The sequence below is a fragment of the Lactuca saligna genome, chromosome 8 (assembly GCF_052625555.1).
Source record: "Lactuca saligna cultivar CGN05327 chromosome 8, ASM5262555v1, whole genome shotgun sequence".
NCBI classification, from domain to species: Eukaryota; Viridiplantae; Streptophyta; class Magnoliopsida; order Asterales; family Asteraceae; genus Lactuca; species Lactuca saligna.
The window spans coordinates 177600467-177615585 of record NC_136424.1 but is presented as its reverse complement, the minus strand read 5'-3'; positions in this window follow the sequence as shown (position 1 = coordinate 177615585).

Sequence of the window (15119 nt, the reverse complement as noted above, 5' to 3'; positions counted from 1 at the left end):
TACACCATAAGTGTCTTATTTCTCTCATTTAGTATATCCAAGTGCATGATGCCATGCAACCCAAATGGACCATGTCGGGTCGGGTCAAGTACATACCAAATATAGTTATGGACTTAGACACTATATCCAATAGTCTCCCACTTGGATAAGTCTAATAACTATAGTTGAAAGTATGACTTTAGGAACCGATCAGCAATCATAGCTCTTTCAAGGTCTCTCGAAATTGAGAAGATGATGGTGTGCCATTTTAGATAAGTGATCATATAATCCTCTGTTCTAGATATCAGCCGGACAAACATATAGAACAATGTCTTTCTATTTTCTAGCAGTTGTTTCCCGATTTCTAATTTGTTTGACATAGAACTTAATTAAACACATCAATTTACTTCTGACCGGGCCCGGTACATTGGTCAAAACAAAATCATTGAGGGTCCTAGATATCGCTTCTAATCCAAGAAGGAACAGATAAACTTCGACTCATATGTTTGCTCTACTACTTGTTGAATTACACACAAAGGTACGTTTTATAACATCAAGTTACCAATGCGTTTTCGTACAATCAATGCATAACCAACTCATAGGTAAGAAATCATATGTCTAGGTTTGAAGACTTATATGATATTACCATCTCACGATCACTCGAGATAAATTCCATGAAGTGATACCAGTGAGCGTGGGTTGAATCCAATACTCAGAACTTATGAGCACTCATGAGTGTCGTAGCCCCCTTTGTCCAACATCTTGGACCTCTACAAACCAATCCATGATAGGCTTGATTCATATGTACTTCTAACATATGATTGACTGTAGAGAATTTGAATAATATGATATATACCATAACATAATTATTCTGGAAGTCAAAACATGCAACAAGAAATACTAGTAAAATGATTGACAAGAGATAGCAACATTTTACTCATAAATAACAATTTTTATTTATCATCAAATGTCAATTACATTTTACGTATTTCAAAATTATCTAACTTCTAAAAACTAATATCATCTCTTAGCCCTATGCTCCTAGCATGCTGAAGATGCTTAACCCTACTCAGCCCCTTCGTGAGGGGATCTGCCAGGTTCTCATCTGATGATGTCATCTTTGCCACGAGGATTCCTTCTTCTATTTGATGTATGATGAAATGATATTTTCTGTTGATGTGCCTGGATCTCCCGTGATCCCTTGGTTCCTTTGCTAAGGCAACTGCACTTTCACTATCACTGAAAATTTCCATCGGCTCCTTAATAGCTGGTACAACTCCAAGGTCTCCGATGAAGTTCCTTAGCCATATAGCCTCCTTTGCTGCTTCATTCGCTGCTGTATACTCTGATTCACAAGTGGAATCAGCCACTGTATCTTGCTTGGAACTTTTCCAAGTAATTTCCCCTCCATTTAGGGTAAAGACCCAACTCGACTGAGAGTGGAAATTATCCCTATCAGTCTGAAAGCTAGCATTACTAAACCTTGCTACTTTCAAGTCATCACTCCCACCAAGGGTAGGGACCCAGTCCTTAGTCATTCGCATGTACTTGAGAATATTCTTTACTGCAGTCTAGTGAGCCTTTCTAGGATTATTCTAATATCTGCTAACCATGCTTAAAGCAAAAGTAACAGCAGGACGAGTACAAGTCATAGCATACATGATCAAGCCTACAACGGAAGGGTATGGGACTCGACTCATCTCATCTATCTCTTCATCTGTACTGGGGCTCTAAGTTTTACTCAGTCTGGCATTACACTGAATAGGTAAATCTCCTTTCTTGGAATTTTTGATATTGAACCTCTTTAGCACTTTGTCCAAGTAGGTACTCCGACTAACTCCAATTAGTCTTTTACTCCTGTTTCTCAAATTCTTTATCTCGAGGATATAGGTAGCTTTTCCTAGGTCTTTAATAGGGAAATACTTCTCAAGCCAGGATTTCACTTCCTGCAAGGTTGGGATGTCATTTCCTATGAGCAATATGTCATCCACATACAGTACCAAAAAGCTAACTATACTCCCATTAGCCTTGACATATATACAAGATTCATCTTCACATCTCAAAAATCCAAACTCTTTGACTTTCTCATCAAAGCAAAGATTCCATCTGCGAGGTGCTTGTTTCAATCCATATATGGATTTTTCAAGGTTACACACCCTATTAGGGTATTCTGTACTTACAAAACCATCTAACTGAACCATGTAAACATCCTCAGCCAACTTTCCATTAAGGAAAGCGGTTTTGACATCCATTTGCCATATTTCATAGTCATGAAATGCAGCAATGGCTAACAGAACCCTAATAGACTTAATATTGGCCACTGGTGCAAAGGTCTCGTCATAATCAACTTCCGGAGTTTGAGAATAACCCTTTGCAACCAGTCTTGCCTTATAAGTGTGTACATTACCATCCATGTCGGTCTTCTTCTTGAACATCCATTTGCACCCTACTATCTTACGACCTGGTACATTGTCAACCAAGTTCCAAACTTGATTGTCATACATGGATTGTATCTGGCTATCCATAGCCTCTTTCCATTTAGCAAACTCAGGACCTGCCATGGCTTCCGTGTAGCTGTTAGGTTCTTCCATATTTATCAGTGTATTATCACTGATAAGGGTATCACCTTCTGCAGTAATATGGAAACCATAATAATGCTCAGGTGCATTCCTAACTCTAGTGGAACGCCTCAGAGGTATGGACTCTTCAGTTTGCTCAACAGGAGTTTCCTCCTCAGGTTGAGGGCTAGGGTTTAAGGTTCCTTCACCGCTAGATTCTTGAATTTCTTAAAGGTCAACTTGCCTCCCACTGTCTCCTTGGCTTATTAGTTCTCTCTCTCTAAAGACTCCTCTTCTTGCTATAAATACCACATTGTCACTGGGGTCTGTAGAATATATAACCAAAAGATTTATGTGGGTAGCCGATGAAAATACACCTCTCACTTCGAGGTTCGAGCTTGTCGTGAGTCTCGCATCTCACGAAAGCCTCACAACCCCAAACCTTGATATGGTCTAGATTTGGAACTTTTCCAGTCCACATCTCGTGAGGTGTTTTATCAACCTTCTTTGTAGGGACTAGGTTAAGGATATGGGCGGCAGTCTCTAAGGCATACCCCCAAAATGAGATTGGTAGTGAAACTTGACTCGTCATGGAATGAACCATGTCCAACAAGGTTCGATTGCACCTCTTAGCTACACCATTCAACTATGGTATTCTGGGAGGTGTCAATTGTGAGACTATCCCACATTCCTTAAGATAGTCAAGGAACTCGGTACTAAGATACTCCCCACCACGATCGGATCGAGGCATCTATATGTTCCTGCCCAACTGATTCTCCACTTCTTGCTTAAACTCTTTGAATTTATCAAAGGATGCTGACTTATGTTTGATTAAGTAGACATATCCATATCTACTAAAATCATCAATAAAAGTCACATAAAAGCGATTAGCATCTCTAATGGCAGTTCTGAAGGGTCCACACACATCTGTGTGTATGAGATCCAACAAACCTTCACCTCTAGCACAAGTGCCAGTAAAAGGTGACTTTGTCATATTTCCAAGTAGATAAGATTCACAACTATCATCTAACTTTAGGTCGAATGATTCCAAGACTCCATCCTTTTGGAGTTGGCCTTACATGTCTAAGAAGACAATGCCATAACGATGCTTTATCTAAGCTAGTGGAAGAATCGATACACAATACATTATTTCCTAAGTTATCTACAATAGATAAAGTTTCATACACACCATCACAAGGTAATGCTTTAAAATAAAGAACACTATTATAGTAAGCATCAATACCACCACTTTTATTATCAAATAAAAGGTGAACCCTTGTTTATACAATGCATGAAAGGAAATAACATTTCTTTCCATTTCCGATGAATAACAACATCTATTAAAGTCTAATGTAAACCCACTATCTAGTAATAAGGAATAAACTCCAATCTTGGTGACAGGTGAAAGTTTCCTATTCGCCATTATTAGGTTTATCTTTCCATGTTCCAAATCCTGACTTCTACTTAGTCCCTGCAGATCAGAACATATGTGAATTCCACAACCTGTATCAAGGACCCAAGACTTAGAATGATGTGAGTTATTAGACAATATAGTGTATATACATGCATGGTTGGGTTTTACTTTCCCATCCTTAAGATCTTGCTGGTATTTAGAGCAGTTTCGCTTCCAGTGTAACTTTTCATGGCAATAGAAGCATTCAGCCTCATTAGGGTTAGCAGAAGGAGTAACAAAACCTTTCTTGGTTTTGCTTGAAAAGGATCCTTCAAGGGTCTTACCCTTGGTACCCTTAGAAGGGTTCTTTCTCTTCTTACCTTTTCCATGCCCGATTGCCAAGACATTGACCACAATAGGAGTAAGAGGAGTAGGAACACCCGACTTACCCTTAAGACTACTTTCTGCAGTCTTTAAGAGTCCTTGAAGTTTACAAGTGTACCTTCTTCCTTATTCATGTGGTATGTCATTCTAAATTGATCATAACATGAAGGTAAGGAGTGCAAAATGATATCTATTTCTAATTCCTCAGGAAAGTCAACATTTAGTTTCTTCAAGCAATCCACATACCTTTGCATTTTCTATAAGTGGGTCGTGAGGGACTCATTGTCCTTCATTTGGGTGGTTATCATGGAGGAGATTATTTCATACCTCTCTTGATGATAACTTTATTGGTATCGCTCCATCAAGTCTATGTGCATCTCAAAAGGGTAATAGTCCTCATAGGACATTTGGAGCTCAGCTATCATTCTGGCAGTCATGATTCATGCTACTTTGGTAGCATCCCTTTCATGTGCTTGAAATGCAGCAATCTCCTATGGGGTAGCAGTTGACTCATCAATCTCCTTCAGCTCCCTATCAATGACATATTCTTTGTCCTCATTGCAAGTGACCATCCTGATGTTTCTGATCCAATCGATAAAATTGGATCTATCAAAGATGACTCTCCCACAAAGGTTCATTGGAGAGAAGGACCAGTAAGGTTTAAGCCAAAAGCATTGTTATTGGAAGACATTTGAAATGAAAGAATAAGTTTTAGATTAGATTTCAGAATAGTCCTTAATCAAGCACCCAAATGCTATATTAAGGCTAGGACCCAACACAATATTTTATAACTTAGAAGAGATATGTCGTAATCCAAGCTATAAAATATTTGGAGGTAGGTGAATGAAGATTCACCAATTTCCACCATAAAATGGAATAAATTTTATTAGGTTTTAATTGGTTTAGAAATTCCTAGGTTCTTTGAGATTCAATGAACTTTTCAATGGCATGTTTCAATCTCAAGTGTACCCTTCAAGTTTTGTGACTGGGATGTCGAGGATCACAAAACAAGGTGTGAAGTAACCATGCAAGTTACTTGGTACACTTAATGTATTTCCCCTCAATCGAAGTGCCGGTTAACCACACACGCTCCAACGATACTATGATAAACATTAAGTCACCCTTTGCCTACCTTGATAAGTCCAAGCTAGTGTGCCGGTTAACCACACACGCTCCACTAACGACTTAATCAAAATGCAAAGTGTAACTTCATGGATTATCACCTTATTCACATTTTCCTAAACTAACTAAGATTAGGAATTAATAAAAGTTTAGTTACTTTAGTATATTCATAATACTTATTATGAGAATTATAGTCATTGTTCTACCTTTTCGGCTAATGACCCTCCACCGATCAAGGAAGCGGTGGGTGAGAATAGACACTCATTAAGTTGCCATTTTATAGGTAACAACCTTATACCCCCCCCCCCTTTTAGACCGGCTTCGTGAATGAGGCCTACTAATGGTAAAACGACTTTTATCTTATACATATATAATTATTATTCACTTATAATATTATAAAGTATAAGGGTTGAATTTTAATATTTAAAATTCTAAGGGCTGGAACTAAAGTTTTAATTATGACTTTACTCATTCCAAAACTTGAGGGCAAGTTTTGTAAACTTTCAAAACTTTTCATTTCTCATAACTTATGATTTTATTAGAGTATTAAAATGAAGACTCTTCATTTTCATAACTCATGTGTTCTTTTAATGGTTTTAATTCAAGTGTGACTCTTGGTTTTCTATAACTTGAGGACAAGTTATGGACTCCATTAAAACATATAATGACCAAGAATTAACTAACATGGAGGTTACAAATAATTCCTATGATCATCTAAATTCATAAGTTCAAGAACATGATTATCAAGAATTTCAAGAATCATAACAAACTTATATAAAACTTGTAATTTTTTATAATAGCCATTGTAAATGGATTATCATAAACATTACACCAACTGAAACAAGTTTTAAAACACCAAAACAATTTAGGGTAATGTTTCTAGTCCATTTCCAGTAGCATAACTCGAAAATCTGGACACTGCAGCCTCTACTCGTCGAGTGCATGAACACACTCGACGAGTAGCATGCATTTCTTCATGGACTCGTCGAGTCCCCCCACGGACTCGGTGAGTTCATACGTGCAGTGAACAAAAAAAATCGTTTTTCAGCTATTTTGTATCAAGTATCAAACAAAAAAACCTGGCTCTGATACCACTGTTGGGGTTTGAGCATTCTAACACTCTTATGGTGTACATGCAATCCTAGAAACCTTGGATCTATGTTTGACTAAGATAGACGCAAAATGACTTTCCAAGGTTCATAATCCTATCTAGCATACATGGGGATCTTTTATTCTAATAGTTAGTAAGAATTACATACCTCTTTGTAGCTTGGATTCCTTTGAAACCTTGTGAGCCTAGCACCTCAAGTGTGATGCCTCAAATGCTTCACACAACACCAAGTACACTAGGAATAAACTCTAAGAGAATAAGAACACTTGGATTTTTGGCTAGCCCTCTTTGATTCACTCTAGTGGCCGAAAATAATGAAGAATAGCATCTTTATATAGTATGTTACAATTAGGGTTACACCATGTAAACCCTAATTTTCATGACCTTTCATTTCCATAACCCATGGGTTATGTAACCCCCGTGGAGCATACATGGAGCATCTTATGGGTTTAACCCAACTTGATAATCCATGGAGCCTTGGCCCACTATATAAGTTATGGATGATTGACACAATCAACCCATATATTTAATTAGTCTTCTTTTGATCACATAATTAATTCTAAATTAATTATTGATCAATACTAACTAAATATTATTATTCTTATTATTAATATATTAGAACTTATAATATACTAATAAACCATAAGTGTCTTATTTCTCTCATTTAGTCTAATAAGTGCATGATGCCATGCAACCCAAATGGACCATGCCTGGTTGGGTGAAGTAAATACCAAATATAGTTATGGACTTAGACACTATATACAAAAACACCTACCAATATAACAAGTAAGTATTCAGTAGCTGAGAAGAGGTGATAGGTGAAGTTGCCATAAGAGATGATTGGATGATGAAAGCTTAACGATAAACATGTGAATAATGGTAGAAATGGGAAAAGGAGACTTTGTAGACTAGGTGCGTATAGCTATAAAGATTAGAAAAAAATAAGAAGGAAAAGAAACTACTAGGAAAAAATAGTCTGGTATCATATTAGTGTTTTAGCAAATGTCATTGTATTTGGTGATGATTATATTGAGATCCTTTTATAATAAAAGAATGAACATATTTAAGGAAAGGAAAAAAAAACCTTTCCTAAGTTATAGGATCTTGTAAATCGATTCTATCAATTTGAAAAAAAAAAGGTAAAAAGTTGCATTTTCAGTTATTGAAAAATCGTGTTTAGTCGATCAGAATGTTAAACAAAGCTTGTTTATCATTTTCTAGAAACGTGTAATAAATGGATAATGATTTTAGTTTTTATTGGTCACTATATCCATGTCAAAAAAGTAGGGTGAATTGGTTCCCAGTGTATTGAAAAGATGATATTCAAAAATAACGATAGATGATTAGTATAGGGATGTCTGATAATGGAAACTACCATTAATAAGAACAAAATGCACAAACATTTAGGTATATATCCTCCCTCCCTCAAACTCTAGTCGGGGAGGCCGATCCATGTTGAATTTGAACATAAAAAAATAGGAAAAAACTTGGTAATTATGACATCATGGGAGAATGAATCATCTACTCAATCACATGTTCGTGCACAAAGTGGCAGGAAAATTTCATCATGGTTCGTATGCTCGTGAATTTTTTTTATCGACGACATTAGACAAAGAAGACAAGAAAGAAAAGAAAGAAAGAGGGTTTGGATGGGTGGGGTGGAAAGTTTGGAACTTTTGTAACATCCTAAAAATCAAACAATAAATTTTTTTAAAATCAAAGTGTATGTTTTACCAAAAGGTTTTATTCTTAATCATTAGTAAATCATAAAATCATCATTTCACGTCATATCGACATAATCATAGTAAAAATGTGGAAGCTACTTCTTGTATTAAAAACCATAACATAACATATAATTGATATACTTGATTCCATTCCCCTCCGAGAATGTCCAGATATCTCAGTCAAAGAATCTATGACAACTAAAAACATAAAGTATCAATTGTAAGCCTAAGGGTTAGTGAATAATGATAACACTCACTCATTATACAAATCATATGCATATCACATCATACACATAGACATCCATAGTAACCACATAAATTGTATACATAATATACCATAACTAACTTTAGTCCATTAGATTCCCTCCAAGAGGTCTATCTCTAGTTGACCTAATACTCACCACTTCCTTTTGATCGGTCTATCATGGTCTTGACCACTTTCCTCTAAGAGGTTTGTCATGGTCATACATCTTGATAATTTGACTAGACTCCCTCCGAGTGGTCTATCTCTAGTTAGCATACATATAATACATAGTCTATATAATAACTAACTTCATGAGAACTCACCTAAACAATCGAAGCTAGTTCCATCTAATCTTCCTTAAATCACTACACAATACATAACCCTAATTTAATAATTAAGGTAAAGCTTTTTTCTACACTTCCTTATCGAATGTAGATTTAAATAGAAGTTATTCCATCGATAAAATACCTATTTACCCTTCAAGGACTCAAACTCATCACATTTAACTAAAAGTCAAACTTGCTCAAAAGTGAACATAAGCAGTTAACATGCCACGATCCAGCTATTGGCCATGTTGGGGACACACCATAAAAAAATAGTCGTGAAATCTATTTTACCACCATGTCGCGGCATGAACTTGGCCACATCGCGATTTCCCTTGCAAAACACCAACTCATTAAGCACCTAATCCTTACATATCAAAGCTCATAACTTTATATCTAATTTTACGTGGTGGCTTAATGGATAAAGTTTCCAACTTTATCCATTCTAATGGTTAAATCCAACTAGATCTACTATGAATGACTTAGGAAAGACAAGATACATTCTTGGAATCTAAAATCTATAGAGATATATAAAATAAATGTTAAAAGTTTCATATCCTTATGCATATATTGACAATATATATCTTGAAAGAGATCAAGATATAAAATTCTTTGAGAGGAATCTTGGCATGGCCACATGGGAATAAGTTTAAACGAACCTCAAAAGGACCTAACTCATAGGTTTGAACTAGCTGGAGTGATTTATATTCGATTTGCTTGAAAAATGAATCCATCATTTATTCTATATTATGCATAACACCTATTATATGATCATGTTGTGAGTATATCCTAAGATACCAACTGAATACAAGGTTAAGTCATTGGATGACTATGAAAACGTTCTAAGACTACTTAAGAAGAATTAAGAGAATGTATATGAGAAAATTAGTTTAGAATAAAATCATCATGTAAAGAGCTATAAAGGATTATGATTTCTAAACAAATATAGATAAATATGAATTATAGTTGGATTATGACTTCATTATGGTATGAAGACTCAGTTTAGCTGGAATGACGTCTAGGAAAAATAAAATGACAAAATCTACTACAAAATAACAATAGAATACTTTAGAAGTTGAAATCAAATATGAGTGGATGAATGAGTTCATAGAAAAACTATGTTAATTTCTTCCATTCAATGTTCATATAAAAATCTTTGTGAATTCAAGAGTATACTTAATCAAGCTAAGAGAGACAATCTCATGAGAAAAGACCAATCATATTTTCAAAGATATTTAAATATACTTATAGTAAAGTCAAATATGGAGATATTTGTATTCTCATAATTCAAAAAAATTAAGTTTATTTGAAACGATTAATAAAGTCCTTTTGAGATAAGTATGAATGGTCACACTTAGGCTCCATGGGTTAATCTCCATGGACTATCCATGGATTGTCTCATTGGTTTAGCCCATCTTAAATAACAATGGATCATTAGCCCACACTATAAGAATCATTGATTTACATAATCAATCCCCATATATTTAATTAGTCTCTTTTCATCACAAAATCAATTCCAAATTAACTCTTGATCAATACTAATTAAATAATATGATTTCATATATTAACATATTATACTTATAACATATTAATAAATCATAAATAACCTTATTCTCAAAAGTCCATACTATCAAATTGCACTGGTGAAAGCAACCCAAATGGACCATGCTACAATCGGGTCAAGTATATCCGAGTTATAGTTATGGGCTTAGACACCAACTCCAACAGTTGTAACTAGTTTATAATTGTTTAAGATATTCAAGTCTTCTGTTGTTACAATCTTGTTTTTGAAACTAATTTTGAATAAAAACCCAACAAATAAGGCTTAGGGTTACAGTTGCTACTTTATGTTGTTAGTTATTGGTTCTTTTTGGTGCTAAGGGCGAGGAGTTGGCTTAAATGGGATATATGTGCCTTCTTAAAGGGCGATGGCATCTAATTTATCCATTCTATGTGCCGTTATGGTTTACAAAATAGATCTCAACTTCTGAATTTTTACCAAACCTTATGGTTTTCAAAATAGAACTCAACTTCTGCATTTTTCTATGATTACGTTGATGTAACTTAACAAATAATTTTATGATTTGTTTATGATGATGAATGGAATGTTTTACTAAAGTTTATATGTTGATTTTCAAAATTTGGTGGTTGAATCGTTGGATGTTACAAGTTTGTATCAAAGCAATGGTTTGAGATAATTAAAAATACTCCTTATTGTGTTTAGACTCAAACCACGGCAGATTTTCAGAAAAGAATTGTTTTTTGAACAAAATTTTGTTAATGGACCAGTTTTGAAAATATAACTAAAGGAAAATGCCATATGCCTCGAGGAAGAGAATGCGGATCCTAAAACCATCCAAACTCCACGGTCATTGTATTATGAATATGAAAAGAATATGACAATTTATGTGATGAAACAAACTTATATGCATTATTTGATGATTATATGCAAAATGGTGCATGCTTATATGTCAATATCTAGTTAGTTCCACCTAGGCGACTTGTAGGTTGCATGTCATGATTATCCATGCTGATGAATAGACTAAAGAAATTTCAGGAATTATGTACTAGAATTGCTATCAGGTTACTCGCTTGACTATTGATTGCATTATGTTACTTGAAATCTATATCGATCTTAATTAACTGGTAAAGGAATGTGTTAGGATTACATCCCCCTAGAATTAAATAGACTTAGATTTTCTTGGTTTAGACCTATTTTGCATCTCTTCCTTGAGTCCAACCATTGTAGTGTAGGATCTCTCAGTCGAATGACAACTTGAATTTAGATGCATGTAGTTAGTGATCATAAGATAGTTAATTGATATTGATAGAAGTTTCTTCTGAGTGCTATAGCAGGATGTAGTGGAATATGTGGTTAAAAGAGTCCTAGAAGGAGAGTATATGAAGAATAGTGGTGTGTGCTCATCTGATCATGTGTGTATGTGATTAAAACGTTAAATATTAGTAGTGACTAGTGGCTTGGGGACTTTGAGACAACTCTTGGGATGATTATGAATAAGTGTGGAAGGAAGAATAGGTTTGTACTACCCAAAGCACAGGATCTGTACAGGAATCAATAAGAGTTGAACAGATTTCTTAGGAGTCAATAGATGACTAGATAATGTGGTATAGTTATGATTCAGTTGTATGGTTATGGTTAGGTCGGGTGCAAAGGAATCCAGTAATGGTTCGGACCTAAGTGGCCCTAATTACTTGAGTGTGAGTATTGCAGGCATGCATGAGACAATAGAGTATGACGTTGTTTGGACCTAGTTTGAAGTAGTATCAGATTAGGTCCTGAGACTTAAAGGAGTAGAGAACATGATGATCGACATGATATTTTTAGCTATTGGCTAGGATGGTTACCCAAAGGATTGAGATGTCGCTTGCTACGACATGATTATTTCAATCTCATGTGGAAAGGAGAAGAAATCAGACTCTTATCCTTCAGTTTTCAGGAGCATGAAAAGGTGTTTCTTTCGATAGCTTCTACCTTTCGAGGAGTGGTCCGGTAGGAAACTAGTGGTAGGTACAGTGTGAACACCACTGACAACTAATGGTTTCTGGACTGTTGATGTTTCCAAAAAAAATAAAGAAGTTGCAGTTGTTGCGGCAGGTATGGAAAGATATGTATAGGAATTTATCATGCTTGCATCATGAGATGTTCCAAATATGGTTAGGAGGATACTTACATCTAGGATTATTAGTCTGGCGATAGGAAATTATAACTCTTTTTTCAGTCGGTTGGATCAAGCGAATGACTATTGTCTTCGTTCTACCGGAAGGATGGTGTCAAACCCCACGCTCGTTGGTGTGGCTAGTGTGTTTTGTTATAATTCGGTGGTTTGTAATATTCTGAGGATGATTAGATTGGGTGGTCTAATTTGACCAATTCCCATCCCATTTTAGTTTGCCGACTCATGAGCGAGTGGTGCGGTCTGATTTCTTGTTGTTTAGCTATAGTTTCATGATTACTTTGGAAGTGTTTAATCATTAGAACATCCATGAGTCCTTTTCATTTGTTAGAGGACGTTGTTGAATTGAATTATATAGACATTGAATTTTGGCCTCTACTTCCTGTTCTTGTTTGATAGGTTTGTAGGGCGAAGCTAATTATATGAAGGACTACGAGATTCTATAGTAGGCATAGTCTTTAAGTATCAAGGATTGTAAGAAATGGTTAGGCCGCTTCAAGATACTGATATTATGGGTGGAAAACATAGGTAGTTAAAACCCTAAGTGGGAGAGATCTGAGTGTTCTGATTAAGGATTCAAATGATGGTTTGACATGTGGTTTTAGCGGGGTGGATTCGAAGAGTCGTTTGTTTTGGGTATGGGAGGTTATTACTCTGGCTTTATTGATCTGTAAAGGGTAAAGAAGCAGTTTATCATTGAAATTCTTATGGTTACAAGTTTTAGCAGTGTATCTCTCCAAAAGGATTGATGGATTTCCATACAACCTTTAAAAGCAATGAAAGAATCGATGAGATTGCGGAAAAAACACGAGTAATCGAATGGGTTGTTATTGTCATAAATGCAGGAGCGATATTAGTGGCATAGGAGTTGATGGCTAAGGAACTCGCCTTTACAAGTGGATTACTATGGGAGTACCACGTATGTTCAAGAGAAAGAAACCGGATCACCCGGATCATATATTATAATGTTAGAACCTGGTTAGCTCACAGCAAGTATCGGTTATCTATTGGCAAGAATTGGAAATTGCGGATCAGTTTTGGAAACGAGTATAAATGATTTCTTCGTTTCATGTTCTAATCAGGTATCGTCTCAAGTGTGGAAGTAAAGGAGTTTCAAAACACCGTCTTCTTTAAAGTATAAGGATAGTGGTGATACAATTAGAATTCATTAGTGCTCCATAAGTATGTGTGAGGATTATGGATGGAGATTATTTGACTCGGGATTGGTATGGTTGGTTTAAATGATTATCACAGACTTTTGTAGTTTTGGAATGTGATGATAAAAGTTTGGTTATCAGGAGTAAAATTTCTTTGATTCTTCATGTGTGACATGGTATTGCATAAAGTGGATTCACGGTATGATGTGTCGACATTGTGCATAAGGATAGTTGGTTTGGCTCGGTTCGGGGATTATGTGGAAAGTGTCCTTACCTGTTCTTTTCTTATAAAGTATTGGGGATTCGAGCCACTGCCCAAACACCTGATGAAGATTATTCAAGTTTCCAAGGTCTGAGTTATATTTTAGATAGAGTGGCCTTGTGTTTGATAATTGTACAAGTTGTGGTTGATATAAGACTATAGTTTTCCATAGCATTCATATCTTGATTTCATCTTGTGTTTTAGTTTGTGGCATGGGTAGGGGTGATGTGGAGTGATGCTTAGACTTTTTCATCCATCGTTATTTGGATTGTAGAAATTTGTAGCCTCTAGAGGCTAAGCATCGGATGCATGTTGAGAATTTCAATCGGTGGATCCAAGATTACTTGTGTGTCCTCTTATGAGTTGTGTTTGCTAACGATTGTGATTGCATATTTCCAAGGTAGGAAATTAGTAAAAACAAGGATATAGTAAAACCACATCATTTTTATAAAGAGAACTAGATGGATGCTATCAAATTTAGGTGGAACCACAGTTGGTCCTTTGTTTTTCCTATTATCAAGATGGCTTGTTAGTTGACAAGTGTCAGGAGGAATGATAGCAATAATGGTTGTAACACCCATTTTTCGGATTTGATTTGTTGAAGATCTACGGATTTTAAGAATAAGATTTTTGGTGTAAAACCTTTAGCCATGGTATAGTATGCGGTTGACTGCAATGTGGCCACATCGATTAAATAAGTTGTGCGCTTGTTTGGCAATAGCAGCATGGTAGGTGTCCACCCACGGTGCAGTGGAGGTTGGGTGCTAAACCCTAGATCTCAGGTTGTGGAACCTATTTAAGGAACATATTGTTTAGGATTTCATCCCATTTCAACCTCCCTCTCTCCATAAGAAAACCCCAATCCCTTCCTTGAGTGTTTTGTTAGAGTATTGTCATTTTGGTGCATTTAGTAGAAGGATGAAGGTGTTGTGGTGTAAGCAAGTTGGATCCAAAGATTTTTCAACCTCCTATTTAGTTTTTGACCTATGTAAGTATCAAAGATCCTTGCTCTCTTGAACTTCATGCATAAATCTAGGTTTTGTTGGTTATTAAAGGTCTTTTTGATCCCATATCTTATAATGTCTTGGAGTTTGGAGAATTCCAATGGATTTTGTTGGTTAGGCTTCATTTCTGGACCATTATCATGATAGAAAGTTGGGTCCTTGA